Source organism: Leptidea sinapis, chromosome 5 (assembly GCF_905404315.1).
Source record: "Leptidea sinapis chromosome 5, ilLepSina1.1, whole genome shotgun sequence".
NCBI classification, from domain to species: domain Eukaryota; kingdom Metazoa; phylum Arthropoda; class Insecta; order Lepidoptera; family Pieridae; genus Leptidea; species Leptidea sinapis.
In genome coordinates this window covers 10965693-10979743 of record NC_066269.1, presented here as the reverse complement: position 1 = coordinate 10979743, position 14051 = coordinate 10965693, and the positions used below count along the sequence as shown (strand labels likewise).

Genomic DNA, 14051 nt, shown 5'->3' with positions numbered 1-14051 from the left:
TCTACTAAAGTGAGACGGCGGTATTAGAAGGAAAGGGATGTATAAAAGGCTTCCTATGTCTGGCCGTCTCGAAGTGGGGTGTGGCCTTATTGATCGAGGCTAAGATATTAGTTAGAAAATATTTATTTTTACATTTATTAATTTTCAGTAGTAGAATTAGTTGTAATCTTTTAAAGGCCTTTATATATTAAGATGAGTTGAAAGTTGAAAAACTTATTTAGTCGGTTTGAGACCTTTCGGGAAGGGAAATCATAATTGTAATGTAAAATTTTGTGATTAATATGTTATGTTTATACGTATAATATATTTATCTTTAAACTAAAATTTCTGTGTCTTTTGTAATTATGTAAAGTATATTGTGTTACAAATAAACTTTTTTTGAATGAGCGCGACAAACGATCATATATAATATACTGGTTATTTCATGGCTTGTGATCACTGCGGCTGACTGCGGCCCATATTCTATTCTACTCTCTGGTAGAACACATGATTAATCACAAAAATGAAGGAGAACTTTTAAAGCGTCGAAAATAAGCATATAATAAGGATTTTAAAATTTGAAACACATTGGCGTTGCGAGCGAGGCTCGTCGAATCGATCCGACTTTTCGTCCTATGTCTAAAATGAATAGGAAAGTCCCAGCTCTTATCGCTATTATTTGCGATGTGGAAGAGTCAGCATGACTCTAATATGAAAATCTGAAAATGACTTTACAAACGGGCCATTCTCAGCCGAATCATTACCAAACTCGCATAGACCAGCGTAAAGACCAGCGGCTTAACCCTTTTTTGCCTTGCATAGGTTAGTCTAGACTCTAGAGAACCGGCTGAAATGTCGGAATCCAGTGCTCTGGAAATGTCTTGTAGACATTGGGCTTCATTAAAAGTCTTCTATCGTAATTATCACGAGGCGTGCACCGATTGCTGTTTGGCCTGATTACTGCCGCCAAATTGTATTTTTGAACAATACCTCACAAACTTGGATATCATTTGGGTTGTGGCGTTCTGCCACTCTGCAGTTTTCTGTTGCATCAGCTTTGGTGTTTTAAGTTATTACACGACAAAATTTAAAATATGCTTACTACGCTTTTAGGACTCATATTATGTGGTTGAAGAGTATAGCGGTAGTCCTGTCATTCCATTAAAAAAACGTGAGGAATTAACTCGTATATTTAAACATAATATTGAATTTATTAAGAAAAACACATACACCACAGTATCAGGAAATATTTGTCGAATGAGTCATTTACAAAGCCTAGTTCAGCATTCTTTTGACTTTAAAATTCCAATTTAACCGAATTATAATACAATTATTTCTAGTAATTAATGTGCATTAATCAAGTATGACGCCTTTGTTATTAACCTTGCTTTGATAAGATTTTCACTTCTTTCGTGTGGTCTTAATACACAGTTTTTTTTCACAGATTTAACAATATTTATAATAATAATTAAGCCTTTACAGAGTGACCTATTAACATTGCCATCGCTTAAACTTTTTGAAATATGAAAAAAAAAGCGTTCCGTAGCGATGCGGTATCTCTCTGCATCTCCTACCGCATATATCACGAGTAGGAGTTGTTCAGGTTGATACCATCAGCCAAATTCCACCACTGGATATTGCGTCAAAATCTTAAACTTCACCTGCATCATATTGAAGTCATGCATTGTATAACCGCGCATTTTGAAAGAGACTTTTTTAATGGCAGAGTCACTGAGTGGAATTAATTAAGGCCTGCAGTTTTCCCGAATCGATACGACATAGGAACCTTCTAGATTAAGCATACTGTCACCTTAAGGGCGGGCAACTCTTCTCTTGACTCCTGTTGTTGCGGATGTCCATGGGCGGTTGCCTCAGGACTTTCCATCACTAATTAACCAAAACAATACTTAAATCGGAAATGGAATAGTTCTGTTCAGTGTACTTATAATAATTATGGTTACTTATTATATTAATGTTAAATTTACATATTAATGTACACTCGGACGCCTGCATAGATTTCAGTTCTCTGGTAGTCTGACTATAATTAGTTCTATACCTAAATTAATGCTTATAAGATAGACAGTCTGCTATCAAACAGGCTGAATAAAATAAAATAATGTTCTGTTAAGAATTTCGTAAGCATTTATACACATTTATTGAAATGCTGAGCTGAAATGTTGTAATGTTTTCCTGGAATGTTTGCTGAAGCATCTGCGGATGGTTTCTATGCCATAATGCGCAAAACAGGGCCTCCACGTTGCAGCATCCACGTGTTAGCATTAACAGCATCCTAAAGATGATTGCTGCCAGAGCCGACTGCTCCTCCCAGAAACACTAGATAAAGTAAGCCCTAGGTTTAATAAATATACTTTGCTATTAATACTAACAAGAAATATTGATCCTAATACAGTTACTAATATATATTGAGATGTCTCTGAATTAATGAATAAAATATTTGATATTACAGATAGCTAAATAAAATTTAATTTATATGCATAAAACATACCGGAACACTGATAATCGCTTCATCGTAAGCGCCCGCTGTTAGTGACACCTCACCCCGCCCGGTCTGCGGAACCGTTCATTGACCCAAGGCTGTATTTCCGCGCTAAGGGAGCTCAATATATATCACAAAATCTGTCTGGCTGTCTGTAAGTTTCAGATGAAATTCGGCTAGGTTGCATTGCGGCTACGACGAGAGATAAATAGCTTCGATTGTTTTATTATTATTCTAATCGAAACTTATATTATAGAGGTATTTAGGAAATATTTTTTTGTATATGAATCTAAAAGTAATGAATGGATTTTAAAAATTCTTTCACCTTTAGAAAGCATCGTTTATAAAATTAATTATGGGTTTTGCGCTGCCAAAACTATTTATAATAAGTATATAGGTACAAAAAATTGGCTATGTTTGATTGAAATTGGCTATCGAAGCGAAGTATGGTGGGTTATAAGCCATTGATATAGGGATCAATTGATAATTGATGAGTTGAATATTTTGTAATCCAGAGTCCACGCCCTTGCGGACTTCATTTATTAAATTAATATTAAACATTACAAAATTTGTTTAAGTCCATTAATGTCCTCATTCAGATTGATACTTTTAGCTTATTTTGGTAAAAATACAATTGGTCACTGCAGTTTTTTACCTCCATTTAGGGGCTGCTTTGCCCCGTAATTTTAGCCCCTTACTTTGCTCTCTAAGCCAAGTGTTTGTCTTGCAGTGTCCCTACAACGTTATCGCTAAGATTTATCCTTAATTGTTTCCTATGGGCAACTTTTATACGCAACGGTAGTGATGTAATTTTTTCATTTTAGTAAAAGAAGCGTACGGGTCACTTGATGTGATTAAGTGATCACCGCCCACATTCTCACATTCACAGGAGCGTTGCCGGCTTATTAGAAAGATGTACGCGCTTTTTATTGAAGTTTGGAGGAACGCCACACATCCAGATGGTGGGGATGATGTGCTAATTTGTGGCGTGTCGTGGTGGTATTGAAAGGTGGAATACCGCGGCAGGAATCAGGTCAAACAGCTCTTCAGAACACTTCCCGTGATAAATGCGGTAGAAGACACACAATGAACCGAAATCTCTAAGCAACGTCAAGTTATTAAGTATTAACAACCGAAAATTTAAGCAACTCTGCGTTTTAAACTGACTTCAAAAAAGAGGATGTTCTCAATTCGATCGGTATTTTTTTTATGTATGTACACCGAGTACTCTGAGATTTATGATCCGATTTACGTAATCCTTTTTAATTCGGTGGGAAATAGATGCCATTTGGTCCCATAAAAAATTACATAGTTTGGCCCAGTAGTTTTCATTTTAATTCGGTTTTTTTAAACGTATTTTTTTTTACTTTTTAAAATCATAATATGTATTTTAATTAAATTGAACATATTTGCTCATTACTCTATGGAATTTGAAATTAATTGTGAAATAATAAATGGCTAATTATTAGTGGTGCGATTTAACGAATTGTTTTAATTATTCGAACAATTTTGTCCATACCCGAAAGGTAGCCAATCCTATCACTAACACTCCGTATGTCAGCGGACTCTATCTCATATTATGCTGCAATAATTTGACAGCAGAATTTTAACAGAATGTTTATAACTATTGCGATTGGCGCTGATAGCGAATTACAAAATGTCTGCCTAGCAAATAAAAAAAAGTTTCTTCAACAATTTCAAATATTTTTATTATAAAATAGGATTTAAAATCACTCCAATTTTTGGAGTCGGTGTTTATAAATATAATAATTCTGTTGTATACACCTTGTAACAAAATCATTATTTCTATTCATATAGGTACGTACATATACGAGTAAACACGTACCATATATATATGGTACCTATATATATGGTACGTGTTTACAGGTACGTATATGTAACTACAAAGGTATACCAGAAGATATTTTATAAAAATATCAAATACTGGTCAGTTAATAATCATATACAGATACGATAGCTAAAACAAAAAGCAGCCAAGTGCGAGTCGGACTCGCCCATGAAGGGTTCCGTTTCAGCTAGTAACATAATATAAAAGTTCTTGTAGTTCGTTGTTACTTTGATTGATATTTTAATAATAGTGTATTTTAAAAATAAACTACTTACTAGATCTATACTACTATTTTATATTTTTACACGCTTTTTATTAGCTTCACCTGTGTGTTCACCATGTTCATTTGTAACTGACTCATTTGGGCGCGATTTTGACCCACTTTAAACGGCCACATTTCGTTCAAACTTCGAAGATTTATCGAGGACCGACGAAAATACATTTTGTTAATTAATATAATTTTAATCTATCGTCGAAAAGGCAGGAATTGTAGTTAATTTAAAATATCAACCTTTATGTTTAACCGATTTATCTAATATTAGGAAATTTTCGAATATCAAAGAGAATTTTGTGCTGCTTAGCGTGTTTTTTAGATTTTTAAGCTATTATATTATCTTAGAGAGTTTCGCTATGTTGTAGGTAGCACAGAGTTCCTTTGTTTAATGGTAGGTAGTAGGTACCGATCGCGAGCGACTGTCATGCGCGGCGGCGTTTGAAAGTCGATCTTTATAACATAGCTCACAGGAATCACAGGACTTCTCTTACACGGTGTATAAGCACCGATAATAACTCATCATCACTCGGCTTATTACCGGAACTGAAATTTAAATCTACACCGTACAAATACCTATTAGCCATGCCTACCTTACCCTGACATTGGATAAATTGTGGTTGACACTTCCGCAAAAGCCGCAATAAAAAGAATATAATATTTTATTAAAAGGAAATACTCTCGGTGTGTTTTATAAATAATAGTTTTATAAGCCGAACAAGTAGTTCATAGAAATTTTGTCTGTCTGTCGGTACTGTATGTATCTAGTTATATCCGGGCAAAAACTATTGAATAGATTTTATAAAAATTTTGTTGGAATGGCAAGAGGTCGGGACTACAGACAGGCTACACAATATTACGCTAGATGCAGGCACATTTTTTATTTATTTGACGTCTAGTAATTCTAACAAAAGCTAAGTACATAAAAAATGAAAGTTGTTTTGAAAAAATAGAAGGATGGACGATCACCCAGCCGCTGGTGTGAACTGAACGGGTACAACTTGTGGTGGCAAGATGATCCTGTTACTAGAAACTTTGCTTCATGTTTTTAAAATTAAAGTTATTATATTTTTTATAATCGCTAATAAAAAGCTCACAAAATACCTTTATGCATTTACTCTTGTTTTTACGTTTGACGTTTGAGTTTTTTTGTTGCGTCACTTTACATATATTGTAACTCAAAATGGTTTATTTATGTTTATTAAAGATAAAGCTGTAAATTTAAAAGAGAGGCAATAAGTTTCTTGCCACTACTTCTCACTAAAGCTCTCGCCGAAGTGGCGATAAATATAAAAAGAAAAGAAAACTTTTGACATTCATAAGTGTAATTTTCTTGACCTACATAGACATAGTGATTTTGATTTGATTAATAATAGTAATGATAAAGTAGGTACTCTACATCTTAAAATAAAATACACACTTTTCGCAGAAATATCAATAAAATCATGAAAGATTAAATTTAAAGAAAAACTTTAGGACTAATATCGTGAAAACGTCTTATTAGTACCTAACTAGCTGTTCCCACGATTTGACCACGACGCAAGTTAGGCTTTTTTCCCCGTGAACCGATTTTGATCAAACACAGCCTTAGTATTGCTCTAGTCTACGCTGAAGGCATTCCTGTAGTTTCAGAGATAAGAGTATGAAAACAAAGAGACCATCTCTCCTCCCATTCCTTTTTTTTTTTTAAAACCTACACTTAGTTTTGAGAAAAAATATCCAATACATATATATCATACATATCGACTTTACAATTTTACTATAGTATAGCTTCACACCATATTTTATTAAATAATTATAATTAGGTAAAGATAAATAAATGCGTATCGAAAGTATCGACTTCTATCAGTAACAATTCAAATCAATTGTTATTAAACTGACGCCAGAATGTGAAATGAGCATCGAAGTCGTATCTGAATGATTTAACTAAATACTTTTCTACCCTCTAGAAGATGCTTGAATTCAATTAAAACACCCAGTACAGGAAAAATATATCTTAATCCAGCGATTCGTGGCTCGCGAGTAAATACTCAAACAACAGGCCTTTCAAAGATTAGACACGTATTATAGTTGCACGTGACAAAAACGTCAATTTAATTATCTGTCTCCCTCCAACCCCAACTTGAATCAAGGTCATATACAAAGAAGAGAACAGGACCCAACGCAATACCTTGCAAGACTCCACTTGAAAAAAAAAACAAACAAAATCGAGACTTGCCCGCTTATCAATTATTCTCCGACCAGTTTTATGCTTGTAAGTGAAATAAAGCATCGGCGCGCTATTCTGAGTCGTAATATCTACGGCTTAAAACTCACTTTGTAGTGAACGCTATCAAAGGCCTTGGTGAGGTAAGACAAAAGTGGGGTGTTGTAAAATTACGCTGTTGCTACGTGCACGCTGTGTGCTTGAAGTTACTGATTCTAAGTTACTTTTAGATCTGCTCGACTGTTTTGCATTAAGTTAAAGTTATTTATACATATTTATTTTTAGTAAGTATATCTATGAAATCTTTGCTACATCAACTTTATGTTGTTTACTTATTTCATCATTATAAGATATATGTAACTCTTGCGTTTTTTGTATCAAGCTCGTGCGCAAAGTTTTGACTTCATAAACTGGTGACTTCATAGATTTCTCAAAGCTGAAGGTTGATAGACTGGGTAGGTACATTTGTGTCTACCGAGCAACGGGTTGCGGGTTTGATGCCTACTGGGATTACATATATATATATATATATATATATATATATATATATATATATATATATATATATATATATATTACAGATGATGGCTTATTAATGTATTGTATTATTGACTGAATATAAAAATGAAGTGAAATATATATTATAATAATATAAAATAGGCATAATATAAATTGACACACTTTTTACACCAATTATCTTGCCCCAAACTAGGCATTGCCTGTACTATGTGTATTACAACGATATATTTTATACAATATACTTACTTAAACATACATAGCTATATATCAACACCCATGACTCGGAAACAAACATTCATATTCATCATATAAATGATTGCACCTTCCGGGATTCGAACCCGGCACCTTTAGCTCAGTAGGCAGGGTCACTAACCACTAATCACTAACTAAATTGTTAATAGAAATGAAAAGGCGATCATAATTAAGTTCCAACAAACATACATGTTCGTCATATAAATGTAATACCGGGATACGAACCCGGGACCTGTAGCAGTAGGCAGAATCACTAACCACTGGTCTATTTGGGTCGTAGTTGTTAATAAATAATCGAAATAGTGTTCACAAAGAGCAGATTGCAAGATTCGGCCTCAGAGTTGGTGAATATTTCCAGCGTTCGAAGTTAAAAAAAGTTCAAATGCGAGTAGAACCTGCGATTAATTACGTACTGTATGTTTCCCAAATAATTATAAATATACTAGCTGACCCAGCAAACGTTGTATTGCCGATATTAAAATCGCGATACAAAAGTAACTGTTGATCGTAGATAGGTGAACATTTGAAGTTGTATGTATTTTTTATTGCTGACTCATAATCAATCAAATTAAAAAAAAATGTCAAAAAAATTAAAAAAAAAATTTGGCGTGGACCACCCTTAACATTTAGGAAGATGAAAAATAGATGTTGTCTGATTCTCAGACCTACCCAATATGCACTCAAAATTTCAAGAGAATCGGTCAAGCCGAATCGAAGGAGTTTAACTACAAACACCGCGACATGAGAATTTTATATATTAGATATAATATAACAGTATCCTTCTCTCACTTCTGAGATTAATTGCACAAATCAAACTTTGAAGTAGCCATCATTAATTTTAAGTATTTCATAAGTTAACATTGTAATATTAAATTTGAAAATAAAATTTATGAACGATGCGGGACTCGAACTCACTCGTCGTCACTCGAGCGGAACCCGAGAGGCGCGGTTTCGAGACCCGCATCGTTCATAAATTTTGGTTACAAATTTAATTTGTATAATTAATTCCAGAAGTGAAACATTATTATTACTTTAAAATAACAAATTTACTGTAAATAAAAAATCAAAGATAAAAAAGAATAAAAAAACAAATCTTTAACTCATCTGAGTTTTACGTAAGTTAAGTCTGAGCAAAGTCTAACGACTGATGTTGGTATTTTTTTTATGAAAATAAGGGACGAGACGAGCAGGACGTTCAGCTGATGGTAATTGATACGCCCTACCCATTACAATGCAGTGCTGCTCAGGATTCTTGAAAAAACCAAAAAATACTGAGCGACTCTACAATTGCGCTCGTCACCTTGAGACATAAGATGTTAAGTCTCATTTGCCCAGTAATTTCACTAGCAACTGCGCCCTTCAGACCGAAACACAGTGACGTTTACACATTACTGCTTCACGGCAGAAATAGGCGCCGTTGTGCTATCCATAATCTAGCCGGCTTCCTGTGTAAAGGAGCCTCCCACTAGTTAATAATGGTATCCGCTTAGTAGAGAACATTTATGACGCCTAGGAGGAGGACACAAGTCGCTTATAGTGTTTTTGGTGACCGATTTTTCTTTCTTTCTTTCATTAGGTACACTATGTGTCAGGTCATGTTGCGATGCGTAAAGAACGAGTTGAAGTCATAAAATGTATTTAATTGATCTCAAAAAGGATTCCTGGAGAATTCTTTTAGAGCTCAATTAAAATTACTGCCACTTTCGGAAACAAGTTGCGCTCAGAGAGAGAAGAACGGCGCAAGAATTAATCCCAGTACTATTTTCCGCGTTTTTTTTATTCTTAAATAAGTAATAATAATAAAACAAAAAAATATCTTTACTGATTCCTTACATTGCGACTTATTAACTATTATTTACAATATGGGTTTTTGGTAATTAATTTAATTAAATTTATTTAATTAAATGACGAGGATTAATGAGGAAGATGACATGTCTAACGGAGAAACACCAAACTATTGTGACTGTAGCCGATTCAGATTTACAAGTCGTAAATAGACAACCATTGGCAGTAGCTCCTTAGTATTTTGAATACAATAATAATTTATTTCAGAAAGAAATCCATAATAATTGTTAGGAAAATGACCTTAATAAATTATGTTAGTTTAATTATAACTTAACAGGCACATGAAGCCGCATAAATGCCCTTATTAATCGGCGCAACGTAATGACTAGCAATGGTTAGCAGAATGATGTTAGGGCTACCCCGCAACTTCTTTAGCAATGACACGGTTCTATTCTATCCTAGGTACTTAAAATGGTGAACTTTCTTAAGCTCAACACCATTCAGCTTTATTGACGGAATATAAGATACATTTTTATCGGGGACTCTAAAGACCAACTACTCGCTTTTTTGGCAATTATATTTGAGCCCATGTTGCATCGCATACCTTTCACAAATAGCTAACAGCCTTCTTATAGAGCCTACACTTGGACCTAGCAGCACCGTGTCATCCGCGTAGCTGATGTTGATCATACAAACACCATCAACCGAGCAGCCGATACGCTCGCCGCGAAATCCGGCTATGAGCTCGTTCACATACAGATTGAAGAGCATGGGTGAGCTCAACCCCCCCTCTCTCATCCCGCAAATATAAAACCACTAGCTAACACAGACATTCACAATTCAAAATTGGTCACGTATTATCGAGCTTTCATATCGTCTATATATGCTAGTATATTCTTAGTCTATGGTCTAATGACATGCAGACCACGAACAGATAGACGTTCGGATTTACGGACGACCAGAGAAACGGACTTTAGAGCCATAGTAATGTCAGAGTTCTATAGTATGACTTGACAGTTGACACTTAGAAGGTATTGATCAGAATTTTAAACTGTCAGATATCCAACAACTTTATTGGTTGCCTCATGATCATAGACTTAGACTTTGCTCAGACTTAGGCCGTTCGCACACGGGCTGTAAGCGTATCGTTACGACTCAATGCATACGAGACTATGAGACCGGCTGTGTTGCACAAACGAATCTTGGCGTATCGCTTCGGATATCAGTTAAAATCAGCCTAGCGAAAATCTCTAAGATAAAAGCGATTCACTCAATTGTATAAAACGTGCAGTCATTGATAGATTGACAGATGACGCATATAATCTTGTAAAAAACGGAGATAGCCGAAATCCACGACATTTTAAGCAATTATTCGCTTTCAAACTTAGCCGGATTATACTTCTTCACCTTATTGTAATTACTACTCTTTGGCTAAAATAATGGCATAAACGACACCAGACGTTTTGGATTTTGAGGATCTTACTTTCTCTTCAGACGAAGAGGATTTTTTATTGATTGATTTTGTTAGAAGTAGAAAGCGGCGTACTTATTGAATCCATCCATACATTGGAAATATATACAGGAAGAGATTGTTTGTTGCTGCACGTGAACTTTCAGATGATAATAAATTCCACACTTTTGCCTTAGCTTTGTCTGTAACATCTCCTCTCGAATATTCGCTTAATAAATGATTATATAGACAAGGGTAATCTTCAACCAGTTTGACGATTTTCATTATTATTTCAGTCATATTAAAAGTTAAGGTGATAAGAAATTTAAGTTCATTTAAATTCAGGTTTATTTTAACAATAATACAAAGTTAACTTTTGACCCTTGTGTTTTTACGCCTGTTCGCTACGACTATCGTAATGACAATAAACACCTCCTTCGATTCGCTGCAGTGTTGCAGCTTCGTATGTGGATTTGTTTGAACATGTCCATGGTCGTATTGCTCACGTCGTACGCGCGGCTTACGGTACGCGTACGCTACGACGCCGTGTGTGAAGGGCCTTATCTAGCGAGTTGAGTCGAAGCCCGTATTTTTAAACATCGCTAAGCTTAGCTCGCATTTAAGTCCACCATAACGGCTTAGGAAAAAATCTATAAACCGAACAAAAAGTTCATGCATCATCACAATTGGACGTAGTTTCTGAAACACGTTCCAAACCACAAACATCACATTTTGAGGAATTCGTGTTTGAACTTTAATAAATATTAGTGTATACATACATGTAGGTTGGGCTACTAAGTGATGATAGCATTTAAAGAGTGACAGTAGGGCTGCCATTTTTAGTCAGTCCGTTAATATGAATTACGTGACCAGTCTTTTGTTCTTAACTCAATTTCGACATGATTGTGGTTTGGAACGTTTTTCTGGTATTACGTCCAATTAGTGAAGTTATAACAGACTGTCTGCTGTCACCCATAGCTGTCACGCATCTGAAAATTCGTTCCGTTTCTCATACCAAATAAGTTAATAAGTCCGCATTTCGCAAAAATTATTCATCGATTTCCACTTATTTCAATAAAACTACTAGTGAACAGTTACATAAACAGTTTTTTTTGAGTAAATTAAACAATTTGTTCAGCTGGTGGTAAATGATACGGCCTGCCCATTTCAATGCAGTGCCGCTCAGGATTCTAGAAAATTGCGCTCTTCACCTTGAGACATAAGATGTAAAGTCTCATTTGCCCAACAATTTCACTAGCTACGGCGCCCTACGGTCCGAAACACAGTAATGTTTACACATTACTGCTTCACGGCAGAAATAAGCGCCGTTTTGGTACCCATAATCTATAGGCCGGCATACTGTGCAAAGGAGCCTCTCACTGGTAACATAAATATTCATCAATTAGGAATAATGCCATTCAAAACTTTATAATATAATGAATTATTGCCAAAACTAAATTCATAGTTATATAAAATATAACAAACACGACATTTATAGTATTATAAAATAACTAGTGGACCCAACAGACGTTGTCCTGTACACATGTTTTAAATTTGAAAAATCGGTCCAGCCGTTAGGAGCAGTTCACTAACATACACATGAGCAGGAGAATTATATTATATGGGCGGAATTGAGAATCTAAACCAATCTCAAATTCACTGAAACAAACAAAAAGTCATCAAAATCAGTCCAGCCGTTTAGGATGTAGTTTAATTGTGATTCTAAACCATTTTCGAATCCACCTGAAGACACACACCAATCTCAAATTCACTGGAACACACAAAAATATCATCAAAATCGGTCCAGCCGTTTAGGAGGTAGTTCAATTGTGAATCTAAACCATTCTCGAATCCACCTGAATACACACAGAAAGTTTCATTAGAATCGGTCCAGCCGTCTAGGAGGAGTTCAGTGACATACACACGCACACAAGAATTATATATGTAAAGACTAGCTGACCCAGCAAACGTTGTATTGCCGATATTAAAATCGCGATACAAAAGTAACTGCTGGTTGTACATGGGTGAAAATATGAAGCTGTATGTATTTTTTAATGTTGACTCATAATCAAACAAATTTAAAAAAAAAATGTCAAAAAATTAAAAAAAAAAACAATTTGGCGTGGACCACCCTTAACATTTAGGGGGATGAAAAATAGATGTTGTCCGATACTCAGACCTACCCAATATGCACTCAAAATTTCATGAGAGTCGGTCAAACCGTTTCGGTGGAGTTTAACTACAAACACCGCGACATGAGATTTTTATATATTAGATATAATACTTATAGAATCAATGGCAATACGTATTTTTATTTACCTCATTATATTATATTATATATTAATTCTTCATGATCATTCAGTTTTTGGTTAGTATTACAATATTTCTTACAATTAAAAAAGATTTTCGTAAATGAAACATAAATCTCTTAAAAAACAAGACATTATTATTGAATCGACCTACCTCTACAAAAAGTTTAGTAGTAGATTTAGATTTAGACATTAGGTTTCTTTAGGTGCTCCATCCATCAGCTGATCCAGCTACTGCTGGATGAGAACAGCCTTAAATCGGTTTCTGTGACGTGCTTTGCGAGAGAACTATGTCCAGCATTGAACTATTTGTATATTAAAGCCTATTAAAATATAAAACTATTAATTAAAGGCATCTCCCTTCTTCTTCCATTCGTCCTTATTGTTTGCTGTGTGTGACCATAGCACTCCTTCGTAATTTTCTATATTGTCTCTCCATCTAGTACCAGGTCTTCCTCTTCTTCTTTTGGCATCTAATGGGTACCAGTTTGTTGCTATACTTCCATCATTCGTTACTTTTTCTTAATATATGACCTGCCTTTTTCCATTATGTAGTTCTTTCGATTCTTATTATGTCTTTAGTTCACTTTTTAGTCCGCATTTTATTCCTCGTTATCTTTTTTCAAATACTTGATAAGTTTCTTTCCATATTTATTTGTGTCTTTTGCTTGGTATTTACTGAGAGACTAAGTTTTGAACTATACTGGTTCATAGCGCACAAATCTAGAAAAAAAAAAAAAAAAATCGAAAAATATACAATATCTTTTTTTTTTATGAAAATAAGGGACGAGATGGGCAGGACGTCCATCTGATGGTAATTAATACGCCCTGCCCATTACAATGCAGTGCCGCTCAGAATTTTTGAAAAACCCCAAAAATTCTGACGTTACGTCCTATTGCCCAGTAATTTCACTAGCTACGGCGCCCTCCAGAC

General features: G+C 34.9%; 1 long non-coding RNA gene across 1 annotated transcript in view; it reads left to right on the top strand.

Moving 5' to 3' along the window:
- Window positions 1-14051, top strand: part of LOC126964463 (uncharacterized) — a 147891-nt gene that overhangs the window by 37300 nt on the left and 96540 nt on the right. The gene's annotated exons all lie outside the window — the stretch shown is intronic.